Genomic DNA, 16088 nt, shown 5'->3' on the forward strand with positions numbered 1-16088 from the left:
CCCTCACCGCATCCAGTCTAGACAGCATCAATGATTATAATGGGTTCTACTGTATTTTGTCGCGCCGCTCGTGTCCAGTGTAGACAAGGTGTAAGCATAATGATGCTGCAAAATCAGGTTAGATCACTTTTTAAAACATAATGAAATAGAAAATAGTTATTTAAAAATGGTAATTTCACAATATTACAGTTTTAATGTATTTTATTCAAATAAATGCAGCAGTTGTTGCCATAAAAGACTTATTTCAAATACATGTCAAATCTGACCCTTAACCTTTTGAATGGTAGTGTATGTTTAAGATATTACTTACTGGTCATATGATTCATAATGTCTAGAGATGTTCTTCGACAGGAGATACGCTCCAACTCTGGTGCACGGCCATTAGAATGGAAGATTCTAGGAAGGAACATAAACAATCTGTCGCAGGGCCAATAATATTTATTATACGATGTCAGGTTTATCAGAAGTAAACTATAGCAAAGGTAAAATGCAGAAAAGAAAAATAAATAATATATAGAATTGTCAGGATTCATCCAATAAATGCAGGAGGCATGATTAACATCAACTGATGTTCTTTATCAGTTACACATTTTATTATTAAACCACATGGCCAAACACAAATAAAGAAAAACTTTGGATTTCTGGGGCACAGATGTTTCGGTTGGGATCCCTTTTCCCCAAGAAAAAAAAAAAAAAACCTAAATGAATACACCTGGTCCTTATATTCCCAGGACCATCCCATTGATGACAGAGGGGTCATCCAACATAATACATTTAAATAACTTAATTATCTAAATTAAACAAATTCACATCACAACAAAGCAAAACCAATACAAGTAAAACCCCATATTAATATACACCAACACAAATCATAAACAAAAACAACAACAATCTTTGTCTTTGCTTTTTGTTACACCTTCCATTCACCAGCGTGCACTCTAGAGTATGGAAAGAATTATTAGGAGCTACTGCCCTCCTTTAGCGCGCATAAAGAAGACAACTTAACTTCCTAACCAAAGCATACATATTTAGACAAATCACACAAAACACACAAACAATACAATACACAAACCCCCACATATCACAACTTAAACAGTCATCACATGTGCGGCCTCGGCCATCACAAGAATATACAAAACAATACAGTTTAATAACAGAATTTACATTTTTACTTTTACTTATTTAATGCTCATATACATTGTTACTTACGTTTGTATGTTAAAGTCCTTTTAAAATATCTAACAAGCAAACAAACATAAAAGTATATAGATATATATAATTTTGCAAGAGAAAATTACAGATGCATGGTGATATAGGCTAAATATATTATGAAAGATACATATAAAGTAATTTAATACGCTTTCTCAGATCACCTGTGTTTTTTATATCTCTGTCAGCAGCTCCCTTCAGAAATGTTAAAATCAGGAACTTTTCCTGTGTCGTAGAAGTTTTTTTTCTGAAACTGCTGAAGTCACAGGACAAGTGGAATCAATATTTGTTTACCATGAAAGGTCAAAACATGTTCAAAGTACTTTCAGCTCATTTTCACGCTCCATGTTAATTTTGTATCCGATTAACCGTATATTGCATACTTCTAGGTTAAATAAATTAGCTTACTTCCTTTCATCCAATGACAAATTGCCTGCAAAACCTTTATTAAAAAAAAAGGCAAAACAGCAAGTAACGTTAATTAAGATGACATTAAAAGCCCAAACTTTCATAAACAAGAGCTGAAGTCAATAGTTAACCTAACTTACCTCTTATAGTTAGCATTGTGGTTTAGACGCTAACAGACTTTTTCTGAAGACAATAAACCATTTCTGTAAAGTAAATATTCAACAGAAGTGTATCATTTACATGAAAGAAAGTGTCAGGAACACATGCATGTAATATTTGTGTAATATTAGAGACTAAACTTACCTGACATTTGTGAAAACAACAGTGGAAGACGTGTTTTGCTGCTCGACAGTTGAGTTTCCGCCCCATTTCCATGGTAACTCCTGCTCCAGACCTGAATGTTCAGTGTGTGCGCCCATTAAAGCAAGCAGATGTCACGCAGAATGTATAAATGTCATCATAAAGTAATATTACCTTATAAAATACATAATGTAAATGAAGTAAAACACTTACTTAAATACATATTTTAAATGAGATAAAACACTTACTTCTAGTGTTTTCCTTTTAAAAGCGACCTCCACCTCAGCACTGCACAGCAATTCAGATCTATGAGAAATGTTTTGATGCACATAGCATATTAATATCATCATACAGTAATATTACACATAATGTAAATGAAGTAAAACACTTTTCCTTAATAAAACCAACTTTCCCATCCGCTCCGCATCGTGATTGAAAGAAAATATCTCTCTGAGAAAAAGTTGAGGAGAGCACAACACAGAAATACGGTGGTCATAATTATTATACATGATGTAAATGAGGTAAAACACTTACTTTCTGTGTTTTCCTTGATAAAACCAACTGCCCTGTCTGCTCCGCATCTCGAGTGAAAGGAAATATCGTTATCTCTCTGAGAAAAAGTTAATTAGTAACATTAATTGCACAGCACTCTCCTGTTCTGCATGGCGAGTGGAAAAAAATGTCTTTGAGAAAAGTTTAGCGGCATACAGCACATTAATATCGTTGTAAAACGATATGATGTTACAAAACACATTTGTGCGTAAGATTAAACACTTTATTTCGTTGTTTTCCCGTCCTCAAATGCTCCGCATCGCGAGGAAAGAAAATGGGGTCTGTAAAAAAATATTTTAAATAAGGCGCGCACACGAGGAAATGTCCCGGATTTACTACTAAATCCGACGAACCAATCAACGACCAATTTTCAACGTCGATTTTTTGGGCTAAAAGAAGTCCATGACGGGCCGACTTGATTTAGCCCAAAAAACGACGTCCAAACAGTGTTGCCAACTTGGCGACTTTGTCGCTAGATTTAGCGACTTTTCAGACCCCCCTGGCAACTTTTTTTTCGAAAAAGCGCCTAGCGACAAATCTAGCGACTTCTTGGACAAACCTTATTTAGTTTACGAGACTCTCTGGAACTGCCGCGCGAGCGCAAAGTCGTGCTTTCCCAGCGCGCGCGTTCTCCCTCTCCCTCTTTCTCTATCTGCGTCTGCTCTGTTCAGTGAGCGGCAGAGAAGCAGCACTTTCAGATAAAAAAAGATATTCTGATGCTTCTAACTCTATTTTACATGCAAGTATAGCCGAAATCACAGCACAGCCATTGTCTTAATCGTATGTGTATTTTATTTCATTAGACAATGTCGTGATTATGAATCACGATTTTAGTGTAGATAAATATCTTAGAGAGCTGGTTATGTCCTAATGGGCCGCGCGTTTCAGTCACTATTTCATATTTACCCCGTTGTCTGACAAAAGAAACCGTAAAATATATCAATATATCTATGAAATATATAAATGAAAACAGTTTTATTGAATTTGGCTGCATTAAATAGCAGTATGTGAGCACAGAGACGCAAGACAATAAGACGTACGCTAATGAGCTAATATGCTAATGAGCGTATGACGTCATTTAGCGACATTTGACGACTTTTCAAGTGGGGTTTAGCTACTTTCCATTGAAAAAAGTTGGCAACACTGCGTCCAAATGACGTCTGGTGTTGGGAGGGTAGGACACGCAAAGTGAATCGCGCACATGACTGGACAGAAACTGGGGCTTCTACGAAAGTGATTTCTACGTTAACAAGCCTCGAATCGAGGATTCATCTGTCATGCCCTTTAACACAAGCTCTGATGTCTCGGTTCAAATGTCATTTCACTAGTTGACAGTGATTCAAGATTTAGCGATTCAAATTGGATGTGGGAACACAAATTCGAAAAGCATATGTTGTCCATAAGAACGTAATGGCATCTCTCATAAAGGTGTGCATCTTTACAAAGTCTAAAATGGTCTAAAAAGCACTCATCGCTAATTAGCACACAAAATATCATTGGTATACTACGTACGCCGCCTCACCGGAAGTTGTATTCACGTTCTTTTTTTACAGTAGATCGGGAGGAGCATTCCCTTCACAAACAAATGTAATCCACTGCATCTTCAGCGGCTCAGATGTCGGGAGTAAATGACGACCACTATGTTCATTATTACATCCAGCAACACAACACCTCAATCGCTCAATCGGAGATATTCTTGTCTAACTTACATCCCTGCTCCGGCATCAAAACAAGGAAAGTTACTGGACTGTGACAGCTGGTCCAAGGTAAAAGCTTGTGTCCATCAACTATCATGGGCGCGGCCTCTGTCGGTGTGAGGGCACTCTGTCGCTGAGTGGCTCGATTTGAAAAAGGGGATATTATTTTTACAGATTAATTAAAAACCACTGCATGGTGAAGATTGCATCCGATGACCCCTTTAAGCCTTATTTTTACAGTGTACCCTAGTTTACAGTGTACCCTAACTTGAAAGGTTAAAGGAATACCACAGAATACTCCAAAAATATAACAATTAAGGGCCACAGGTTTATTGCAGGAAATTCCTAGTAGTACTACAGAAATATGACTATATAACACAAGAATATTACAGCAATATTACATACTAGAGTTGGGGTACTCGGACTCAAGTCCGGTCTCGAGTACAATTTTTAGGCGACTCGGACTTGTCACGGATGCATTTTTACTCGGACTTGACTCGGACTCAAGCCTTTCGGACTCGGAAAATATCCCGAGTCCATCCGAGTCCAGAGAAAGTTGATGGAAATGTCACTGACTCGATGCATTATCACGAAAGTGATATTCAGTATTTGCATGTGTTTTTGAGTCTTGTCCAGTAGGCTGTTTGAAAGCCGAGGGGTTTATGCGCGCACACACTCAAAGCGCGCTCACAGAACGCGCCTCTCAGTCAGTGTGCGAATACAGTGTTCTCTTTCGCTTTTAATAGGGTCTGCTATTGCTACACACATGCTCGTCTTGGAGACTATTCATGTAAATGAATTCAGTTTTGTCTTAAATAAAACTTAACAGTTGGGAGAAATACTGATACGTCAAAATATTTGGTCTGTGCGTCAGATCTTAAAGCGACAACAGCGTAAACCTGCATCCGCAGACCGCGTCATAAATATTAATCAAACAACAAAAGAAAAAGAGAAAATCACTCACTGTTCTTGACTGAATCACTTATTAACTGTAATAAGAATCGTCTTTAATGTATACAGTGAAGATTTTGCAGTGTTTTATTTTAACAATTATTACTTATGAAATGTCTGTAGTCTATTTCTGTAGTAGCCTTTATATAGACCTACATAAAAAACTAAAAAAAAAAACCCTAAAATATATAAAATATTATATTTTTTTTAAATATTATTTCATTTGTATTTTTGATTAATGTATTAACATTTTTGCTTGTAAGTAATGCTTGGGGTGTTTACTTGTCTTCAGTAAGCTTGAGAATGTTTTACTTATATTAGTTGATTAGTTTTTTCTGTATTGAAATTATTATTATTTTTAAACATGGTGGCAGTTTCTAGTTTCAAAGAAAAAATAAATTGCTAATATCTTTGCAGCAAGAGTTTTTATGCGTCCAAAACCACCTTGGGTGTGCCTTATTTTCTAATAATTAAATGGCCCATCATCAATTATTTCTTATATAATGTAATTTATTGTAATTAATGTAACTATAAATGCGTTCAAAAATAAAACAGGTGTGAGTTTGCTGTGACTTATGGAAAGTATATATAGGGCTTTATACACAGTGTGTGTCATTGTAAAGACTAGGTTTATCCCTCACAACCTCATTCACATCCAAGAAAAAAATGTCATATAAAACCCAAAATACACACAGCCACATTCAGAAATAAAAGAGGTGCATTTTCTGCTCTTAAGGTCCCATTCACCAAGATACCTACTCCTTTACCCCCACCCTTGAATTTATGCATATACTACATCAATGAATAAAGTCAAGTCTGGCCCTATGATGTTTCACATTCTAAAACCTGTTTCACTCTAAAATATGTCACATTACATAGATCAGCCATAACTTCTGTTGCATGACTTTAAGTTTGCTAAGCAGAGGATGGACACTAATTATGAGATGTTGTGAAATCAAAAATTAAAATGACAAGATCCACTAGAGGTTTGCTTTTCTTACATTTTAATTGACGTGGCATTTTTTTTAGTTGTAATGGTTAAAAACAGGGGTGTCCAATCTCTGCCCTGGTCCTTGGTTTAGCTCCAACTTGCCTCAACACACCTGCCAGGTGGTTTCTAGTATGCCTAGTAAGAGCTTAAGTAGCTGGTTCACATGTGTCTGATTGGGGCTGGACTCTGTAGGACAACTCACTCCAGGACCGAGTTTGGGCACCCTTGGGTTAAAACAATGTTAAGATACTGACAAACAGGAGTGTCTCCTTGGACTTGGACTCGACTCGGACTCGGCCCTTTGGGACTCGGACTTGAGTCGGACTTGATTGGTTAAAGACTTAGGTGGACTCGAACCCAACACTATTACATACTATAACACAGAATCCTGTGGTAAATACTAGAGAATACTAATAGAAATGTGAAAGTAATACCACACAATACCACAAGAATATTATATACTGTACAATAAAATCCTGTGGTAAATACTACAAATGTGAAAGTAATGCCACACATTATCGCAAGAATATTACGGGAATATTACATACTGCAACAAAATCATTACCACACACTTGTAGTAAAATGTCCCAAAAAACAACACAATACTACAGAATTACCACACAAATTGTATGTTGATATGTTATCATATGGAATACCACAGGACATTTTTTGTAAGGGTTTAGACGGCGTTGTTGCGCTTCGCCATCTCACGATATTAAATAAATAAAAAACTGCATGCTGTAGTTTACACAGGACTGACAGAGAATGTGAATTGATACGCTTTTACTAAATATGTTACGTGGTTTATTTTGATAGGATAACTGTTTTGGTGGTGTTAAGGGAAGACAGCTCAGCAGCGCGAGAGAGACACAGTCACTTCTGCTTGCTGCAATAAATGGCTATTTTTCTGCACTAAACAAGTGAATTTCGCCGAGATATTTTCAGAGATGAGAAACAAGGTGTTATAGAATAATATTTTAATGAAAACCTAATTTTCACAAAAAAAAAAAAAAAAAAAAAAAAGTGACATTTGACCTAAAAAAAAAAGCGCCAATGTATCCGACGTGACATTTGACAGATTTTTCGAATATTTGAAAGCTTTGTCATTTTAGTTTCCTCACTTGTATCACATTTCTTGTGATCTTTTTTTTATAAATTGCTTATAAATTATGAATTTTTTAATTATGGCCTTAATAAAAACAGAAAAACTCTGCCCTTGTTTGTCTTTTCAAATAGCAAGTGAAAAAACCAAGAAAAACTGCCCTTGCTGGAATCATAATGGAAAAAGCAGTGCTGGAAAAGAAAAAAAAGAAAAAAAAAAAAATCAGTTCTGAAACATCTAAATCTGAATTAAGAGATGGAAAAGTTAATAGAAGAAAGATCACAGTTATTGACACACCAGGAATCTTTTACACCAGTTATGCTGAGGAAACCATCAATCCATGCTGTATTCATTGTTTTGAAGGTCGAAAGATACACAAAGCAGTCAATGGAGACTTTGAATAAAATAAATTAATATTTTGGAGAGGGAACCTTTAAACATGCAGCGGTTTTATTCACTCATGGTGAAATCCCCCTTGAGAGGAGATGTTCAGAAATTAGGTTTAAAGAGCAATTTCTGGAGCACTTCAACAGTCATGTTGGGGTGACAGTGGAAGAAAAGTGTTTTGGAGGAACATTCAAATGTCATGTGGCTTAAAAACAGCACATCACTGACTACCTTAAGGTCGGCCCTTTTAATTAACATATTACAAAATAGTTATACAAAAGAGTTAAGTAAACTTTTCATATATATCAAGTCATCATTACCTGTTTAGAAATTACATGCAGAAATGGAATCGCTCTCATAAATGACGACTGCTATCTTGAGAAGCTAATAAAAAATTTAAAACAAAGTAAATCTGATTTGATGACAGCTTGTGAAATGACAACAGTGAAGAAAGTCTTTCAGGCTTCCTTGCTAAAATCTGCAATGTGTATAATCTAGTGTAAATTGTCATTACGAAACAGCGCGAAACAGAGAATTCCTCAGTCCAGAACATTTTAGTTTTGGGTCCGATCTTCTGTCAAGGTTATGTGTAGGGAGGAGACATCGAAAGGAGCCGAGAACTAAAACAAACTTATAGGGCAGCTAAGGCGAAGTCCAGTTCCTTGTGTGTGTAAACATACTTGGTAATAAAGCTCTTTCTGACTTCTGAAATGCAAGCATGTTTTGTAACGTCAGTTAATACACTTTTACTGTGTTATATAAGTTGACATTTTATGAAGAGAAAGCAACAGTGCACCTGTGTACACAGTGAAATAATGTGGATTTTGCCTATGATTTCCATAATTAAAGAGCTGCGTGGTTTATTACTGTTGACATGTGCAGGGGCGTCATGCACTCATTATTTTTGATGGGGCACGAATGGGGGGAGGGGTCATCATGTGACACAGCAGCCACAATAGACTTATGTTTTACTTATTTTTTTCCTTTTTATTCGAAACATTCCCAACCATATTAACTATATCATGAAATATCTCGATTCTCACCTTCAAAGGAGAAGTTCACTTCCAGAACAAAAATTGACAGATAATGTACTCACCCCCTTGTCAACCAAGATTTTTGTGTCTTTCTTTATTCAGTCGGTAAGAAATTATGTTTCTTGAGGAAAACATTTCAGGATTTCTCTCCATATAGTGGACTTCAGTGGTGCCCCCAGTTTGAACTTCCAAAATGCAGTTTAAATGCGGCTTTAAATGGCTCTAAACAATCCCAGCCGAGGAAGAAGGGTCTTATCTAGCAAAACGATCAGTCATTCTCAAAATAATCTGACAATTTATGTACTTTTTAACCTCAAATGCTCGTCTAAGTCTGCGTGAACTCTGTTTTTTTTTTTTTTTTTTTTTTTTTTTCGGTTTAATATGGTCATTACAGTTAGGGTTTTTAATATGACTGTCTTTATATTTCATGTGAATTTAACAATTAAAGTTAATATGAATAAAAAAAAGTAAGTTAGGCTACTAATCTTGCGCACATGCCCCCTCACTTTCAGTGGGAATGACGCCTCTGGACTCGTGTCATTACATTGTGCTCATAGTCTCAAAACACAGCAGATACTGTACTAATGGAGACACAGTATATGTTCAAATTTTGTGACAATATTATGCTTAGTTTGGGATTCAGAAACATGCTGTTGGTTTCCAAGGTGAAAATGTGGAAAACAAACAATAAGAAAAGAAAAAATGTTGAAGTGTATTTTTTCTGTGAAGCTGTTATGGAAATGCGATACTTCATTATGGAACATACAGACCCTCCAGTCTCTACCACATTCAAATTAACACACTTCCTGTTGACGTGAAAGAGGAAGAAAAAATAAAAGGCCTTTTGTTTTAGACTAATAAACAAATGATGTGATGCAAAAGGACGGAAGAGAGCAGGTATAATAATCACATACTGTAGTTTCAAGCTACAGACAGAAACACACAACCGCTAAAGTAAAAACAACTTATATGTTCAACTAGAATTAGACTTTTGGGACATTAATGTTGTCTGTCTTTATTTGCACGGTGCATTTTTGCTCCTGTTAAAATTGATTTTTAATTATCACTGAAGTCATTTTTTTTACACTAAAATTAAACTGTGTGATATTTACGTTTTTCAGTGTGTATCTTCCACAGAAATGGACCAAATTCTATATTTCATTCTTCTTCTCATTGGTGAGTGTGTTTGTGGTTTTATTTATGGTTTCTAGTTTTTCATTAGGTTTGATCCTGTTATGAAAAGTGTTGAAGCAAAGCCTCTCTTTCACAGCTCTCTGCTCCATATCTGAATGTGTTCAGCGTCAGTATCACTTTATAAATGAGAAAAAGACCTGGACTGAAGCTCAGAGATACTGCAGAGAGAAATACACAGATCTGGCCACCACTGACAACATGAACGACATGAATGAGCTGAAGGAGAGTATGGATGTTAAAGGTGATCAGTATGTCTGGATTGGGCTGCAGAAGACGGGTCGTGATCAATGGCAGTGGTCTTCAGGTGAACCTGTGGTCTATCTGGACTGGCACTATTCACAACCAGAAGGCAGAGATTATTGTGCTATGATGAGAGGTGGACAATGGCATGATTTTCCATGTAGTGAAACCAACCCTTTCATCTGCAGTAACAGTAAGTACAAACACCTATGGTGCATTGTTAACAAAAAAGAGCATGAGAAATAATTAATATAATTTATATAATATAATACTAGATCTAGATGCAAGATCTATGAAAGCCTAAACATGGGGCAAAAAAATAAACTAGCTAACACCTATGAAAAAATAAAAACAACATGAGGGGTGTTGGCTGGGAATATAGTGATTTAGATCTTTCCACAGCCTAAAGGCCGTTCACACGCGCCTAAAAACGCGTGTAAAACGCTAGGTGCGCCGCTTTCTCCTTTTTTCCAAAGCGCTTGCGTTCCAGTGGCGTCTGTGTTGCTAAGCAACCATGACCTGCGCTCTCAATGAAGACTCGAGAAGTTTCAGCAACAGATAGGGGTGAGACGAGACACTTATCCCACGAGACGAGACGAGACGAGACGAGATTTTTAAACTTTTCTTAAGAAATCCTCAATGATGAAATGTATAGGGAAAATAGCCTTTTATGCAAAAAATGGAAAAAAAAAATGTAGGTGCATTTTGAACTTTATGAAAATAAACTTCCATTTTAATGAATTATATGTAGTAAAAACAACAACAACAACAACATTTAAACAAGAGCTTCACGATTCTGGATAAACGGAGAATCCCAGTTGTTTTTAATAAATTGGAGACCATGATTCTCTCACGATTCTGGAGAAAAAAATAAATTAGAAAACTAAACAAATAACAATTTACTAGTGGTTCTGACAAACTATTAATCAACTAGTCTTTTAAAAACATATATTCATTTAAACAAAATCAAAACAAAGTCAGTGTCTCACTTCATTAAGCCTGCATCCCAATGTGCAGACTATCCATCCTAAATTCTGTGTAATAGTGGTAATTTTCAATACTATTTAGGGCAGATATGGTGGGTATCCACATTGGGACGCAGGGTAAGACTTTGACTATTGAAATCTCCTGAATAAATGATTTAATGACATACTTTTTTTTTTTAAACGGGCAGTTGTCGCCACCTCGTGGCGGAAGAGGATAAGTGTTACTATACATACAAGTGTTAAGATACTTTCGTTTTGATCGCTACTCTAGACAATGTGTTTATACCCAAACTATAAACTTTTATCCCAGTACTTCTGTTATTTAAATGTCTGTAACACAGAAATAATGATTATAATGTGGTTGAAAAGACTGTTTGTGTTGCTTTTTCTGTTCACATTTACCCTGACCCTCTGATTCATTAACATGGGCAGCGACAAAACCTGCTTCTCACGCTCCACTGACACTCGCGATGTGAAACAGTCCTAATAGACAGAGCTGAATCGATGTCATTCAGGAATAAGATTGCGTGGGTGTTTGAATTGAGATCTCGATATTTTAAGGATTAATTGTGCAGCTCTAATGTAAACACTGCAAAATGTTTTATGAGGATATCACCACGAGATCTCATCACATTCCTAGCAAAAGACAAACAGATCACTGTCAGTATACATGAAACCTCTTTAAACCTTAGAAAATGCAATTACGCAGACTCCAAAATGACCAACAGTGTCCAGAGTGTCAGAAATGGCAGGACAACCACATGCCCCTACAGTGGCAGACGTCTCACCTGTTAGGATCCATCAACCTTACTTGACACCACAATCATAAAGATGGGGCGTAGACCTGAGAAAAGATGGGGAATCATCTTTAAATGCATGACTTCACGTACAGTTCACACTGACATCCTCATCAGTATGGACACAGATTCCTTCTTGATGACTTTACGGTCACTTATTTCAAGATGTGCAGACCAACTTCAAAGGAGGAGAAAGGGAACTAAAAGTGTTATTCAGTGCCTTCACCCTGAGTTCCAAGTCCAACTCACTAACCAACAGATGAGATTTATCTTCAATCCACCCAGTGCACCCCATTTCAGTGGTTTTGGGAAGAAATACTGAGAACTGTCTGCATCGAGATAGAGGACATCCTCATCTCCAAACCCATTGGCTACACCTCTTTGGACATTGCCGATCCGGATCCAGTGACTCTTAACATCTTGCTGATGGGGTGGTGAGATGCCTCATTACCACAAGTGGTATATCAGGACTCTGAACTCATAAGCTGTAGGAGATGGACACATATCCAGGTCTTGGCTGACCACATTTGGAAGCACTTTATCCAGCATTACTTGCCCAATCTCCAGATCAGACAGAAATGGAAAACTGAAGAAGCCAACTTGCAGACAGTGTTGGGCAAGCTACTTGGAAAATGTAGAGAGCTAAGCTAACAGTTACTCTTCATTAAATTTAACTTCACTACACTGAAGCTATTCCCCTGTGAAATATAGCAAGCTAAGCTACAGTAACATGGCAAAATTAGTTTACGACATCTAAGCTATTTTTAAAAATGTTAATGTTAAATTTCAGTGTTAATTTCAACATTTACTAATGCATTATTAAATCACAGGTTGTGTTTGTTAACATTAATGCACTGTGAATTAACATGAACTAACAAAGAACAACTGTATTTTCATTGATTTGCAACAACAAAGATTAATAAACACTGTAATAAATGTATTATATTATAAATGTTCATTGTTCGCTCATCCCAGATAGCACATGTACGTCTGCAAGATGTCCGTTAAAAATCATTTTAATCTGGAAAGCATCTGCTGTTAACAAACATCTGGAAGACGTCTGTAAAATGGAATAAAACAACACATAAGGATACTCCCACATAGACCGTGAACATCCGCGAACCGAAAAGGCGAATGTTTTTTTCCACCAAGTCCAACAAATCTTTTCAGTTTCACAAAGCAAAACACGGGCCGTCAAACAAGATTTGAGCATTACATCACGTGGCCACAACAACTGCTGTTGCACAAAAAGGACAGAGAGGTGCCGCTGTTTCGAAAACCAGTGTAAACAAGCACAGAAGAGGAGCATTCTGACAGAGATGATTATGTGTTCTTGTTGTCATTTTATCTGAGAACAGATACGCTGTTACGATACGCTGCCTCAGGAACACAGAAACATTAAACAGTCTTTAATAAACAAACACAAGGGATAATCCACAAAAGAGGCTTAGCAGACACACAAACACAACAAGTAGACCCGACAGTGACAAAGTGCAAAGACAGGAACTTAAATACACAGGCTAATTGGAAACACAGGTGCAAGAGTTTGATTCATAATCAAACTAAATGAGAACAGGAACTTGAACAAATAAGGAAAACAGGAACTGAAACAGTGGCAACACAAGACAAAACAGGTCCATAGTCTTGACATATCGCCCCCTCTCAGAGACGTCAGAGGCATAGATAGAAACTTGGGAGGAGAACAGACATCTGGGAGGAGGATGACAACAGAGTCCTGGTTGGAGGCGACAGAGGGAGGAGCCAGGGAGACGACACGAGAGAGCAGGGCAGACCAGACGGAGGGAGGGGCTCGAGGCGGAGACAGAGAGCCAATGAGCCAGTGTGACGAGGGTGATCCGGAGGGCCGAGGTGGAACATATGGCTTTGGAGACCAACACGGAGGCGTGGACCCGGGAGACCACGGTGGAGCTGGAGCAACAGAGGATCAAGGTGGAGCCGGAAGGATGGAGGAGCCTGATGAAGCCAGAGGAGTGGAGTCCCGTGGCATAGGATGGATAACGACAGCCCAAGGCGGAGCTGGAAGGACGAGGGAGCCCGGTGGAGCCAGTGGACTGTGGACTGCTGGATTTTTTCCCACCACCATGTCCCTCTGGGGGCTCCATAGGGGACTCTGTATAATCATAACAGTGTAGGGGCAAAATTAAAACAAGCTAAAATCGCTAATGGGCTGAGTGAGGAAATAACTTCAACATTTCTTAAACATTCTCAGGATCCTTTAGATCAAAGTTAAAATTATTTGGTCACTGTAATGACCCAACTTATAGGGACCAACATAAAAGGAAATTTGAAAACAAATTGTGATGCAGGGCAAAAAAAAAAAAAAAAAAAAAAAAAAAGGTTTCATGACGGAAAAAAGAAATAAATAAGTAATAAGTCAATAAGCATAGACAACTGGTGATATAATTAAAACTGTAGCTAAAATTAGATTAATTTATTCATTAAGTTCTGAAGATTCTTTAGATAAAGTTTAAAATCATTTGGACATTAATGCAAATTTATTTACTTGTTTATTTATTTCTCTTTTATTTTACTGTCTCTTTCTCACACACACACACACACACTTTTTTCTTTTCTCTCTCTCATGCTTCTTCAAACACTCATGCTTTACATATATATTTAGATTTTTACAAGATAGAAATACACATGTACAACACCATATTACAATCTGTAATGGTATAAATTACTCACTATTATACTCACTAAAGCAATTCAATTATAAACTCAACTACAATATAAGCTCATCACATTGCCATTAAATGATCTATTTATAGTGTAAGTGTTTGAGAGACACTTAAGCATTGATTTATTTATTTTTTTAAAGTAAACACAGAACTCATCTTTGTCAATCAGGCGATGAATTGGAGAGATGCTCAGAGTTACTGCAGACAGAATCACACTGATCTGGTCAGTGTGAGAAACCAGAATGAGAGTCAACAGGTTAAGCAGTTCATTAGTAATAAAAGTTTATCTGGATCTGATGTCTGGATCGGTCTGTTCAGAGACTCATGGCAGTGGTCAGATCAGAGTGACTCCTCATTCAGATACTGGTACTATACTGAACCTAATAATGTTGGAGGTGATGAAAACTGTGCAGTGATTGAACCGAACAACCAGGCACAATGGACATGACATCTCCTGTAGCAATCAATTTCCTTTTGTGTGTCATGAAGGTGAGTAGATCCTCACAAAACACACAATCCATCCACCAGCTCCAGATCTTTTAAAGTTAACGCTACATGTCTGACATGAAAAATTCATCCAGTGTTTGTTTTGCATGTTTTGTTTTTGATCAGTCTCTCTCAAGTTTCTGCTTGTTTGTTTCGTTTCCAGATAAACTGATTGTGATCAATGAGAATCTGACGTGGACTGAAGCTCTGAGACACTGCAGAGAGAATCATATGGATCTGGTCTCAGTCCATTCAGAAGAGATTCAGCATCGTGTGATGAACGTGGTTAAACGGGCGACTACTGCGGCGGTGTGGTTGGGTTTACGTCACTCCTGCACTTTGGGCAATCTGGTTCTGGGTGAGTGGACAGACCGTGTGCTATCAGAACTGGGCTCCAGGGAACGGCACATCAGAGGAGGACTGTGAACACACAGTGAGATCTGGAGCAGTTCAGTCTGGAAGTGGTCAGCGCTGGATCAGCCTTCCTGAAACTGACAAACTCAATTTCATCTGCAGCAGATATTAGTGAATGGATACACAGACCTTTGATTTAAGAAGACAAATACTTATGTGTTTTCTGTTGATATTCTGTGGGTCTGTTTGCTCCATTTTAAGAGGCTCACCAGTCAGAACTGCCTTTACAAACTCTTTCAACCTGTACCTTGTTATTTAGTAACTGCAAAATTATGAGACATTCAGTTCTGTGAGGGGTCATAAAGGCACCATATTTACTCACCTTTGCACTTTTTTTTTTTTTCAATTTCATCGTGAGATAATGTGAAGAGTTCAGATGCAAAACCCTGTAAAAGCCACTTTGGTCAAAAATGAGTACATCACGTTACGCACCGTAACGCACGCTTCATACCCATAATCACTTTTACCACTCATTTCACCCGCCAGTTGACTACAGTAAGCATCTCAACCCAATGGGTGTTTGTTTGTTAAAAAGTACGCAAAACCTTTGCTGTTATTTCTTTAGTTGTAGCCCGATCTGTGTAGCGTTCAGCCCTGGAGATTAGGTTGAATTTGTTAGTGTTTACACGCTACCCGTC

At 37.4% G+C, this 16088-nt stretch overlaps 1 long non-coding RNA gene and 1 pseudogene across 1 annotated transcript; one reads left to right on the forward strand and one right to left on the reverse strand.

Moving 5' to 3' along the window:
* Positions 1-15859, forward strand: part of LOC127161053 (C-type mannose receptor 2-like) — a 22240-nt pseudogene extending 6381 nt beyond the window's left edge.
* On the reverse strand, positions 1380-2051 carry LOC127161055 (uncharacterized). Its single transcript, XR_007826915.1, has 3 exons — positions 1921-2051; positions 1758-1820; positions 1380-1651 (listed from the first exon to the last, which is right to left on the reverse strand). It is a non-coding gene; the product is annotated as an uncharacterized LOC127161055 (long non-coding RNA).
* Positions 15860-16088: the final 229 nt, after the last annotated feature.

This window comes from Labeo rohita, unplaced genomic scaffold, assembly GCF_022985175.1.
Source record: "Labeo rohita strain BAU-BD-2019 unplaced genomic scaffold, IGBB_LRoh.1.0 scaffold_538, whole genome shotgun sequence".
Lineage (NCBI taxonomy): Eukaryota > Metazoa > Chordata > Actinopteri > Cypriniformes > Cyprinidae > Labeo > Labeo rohita.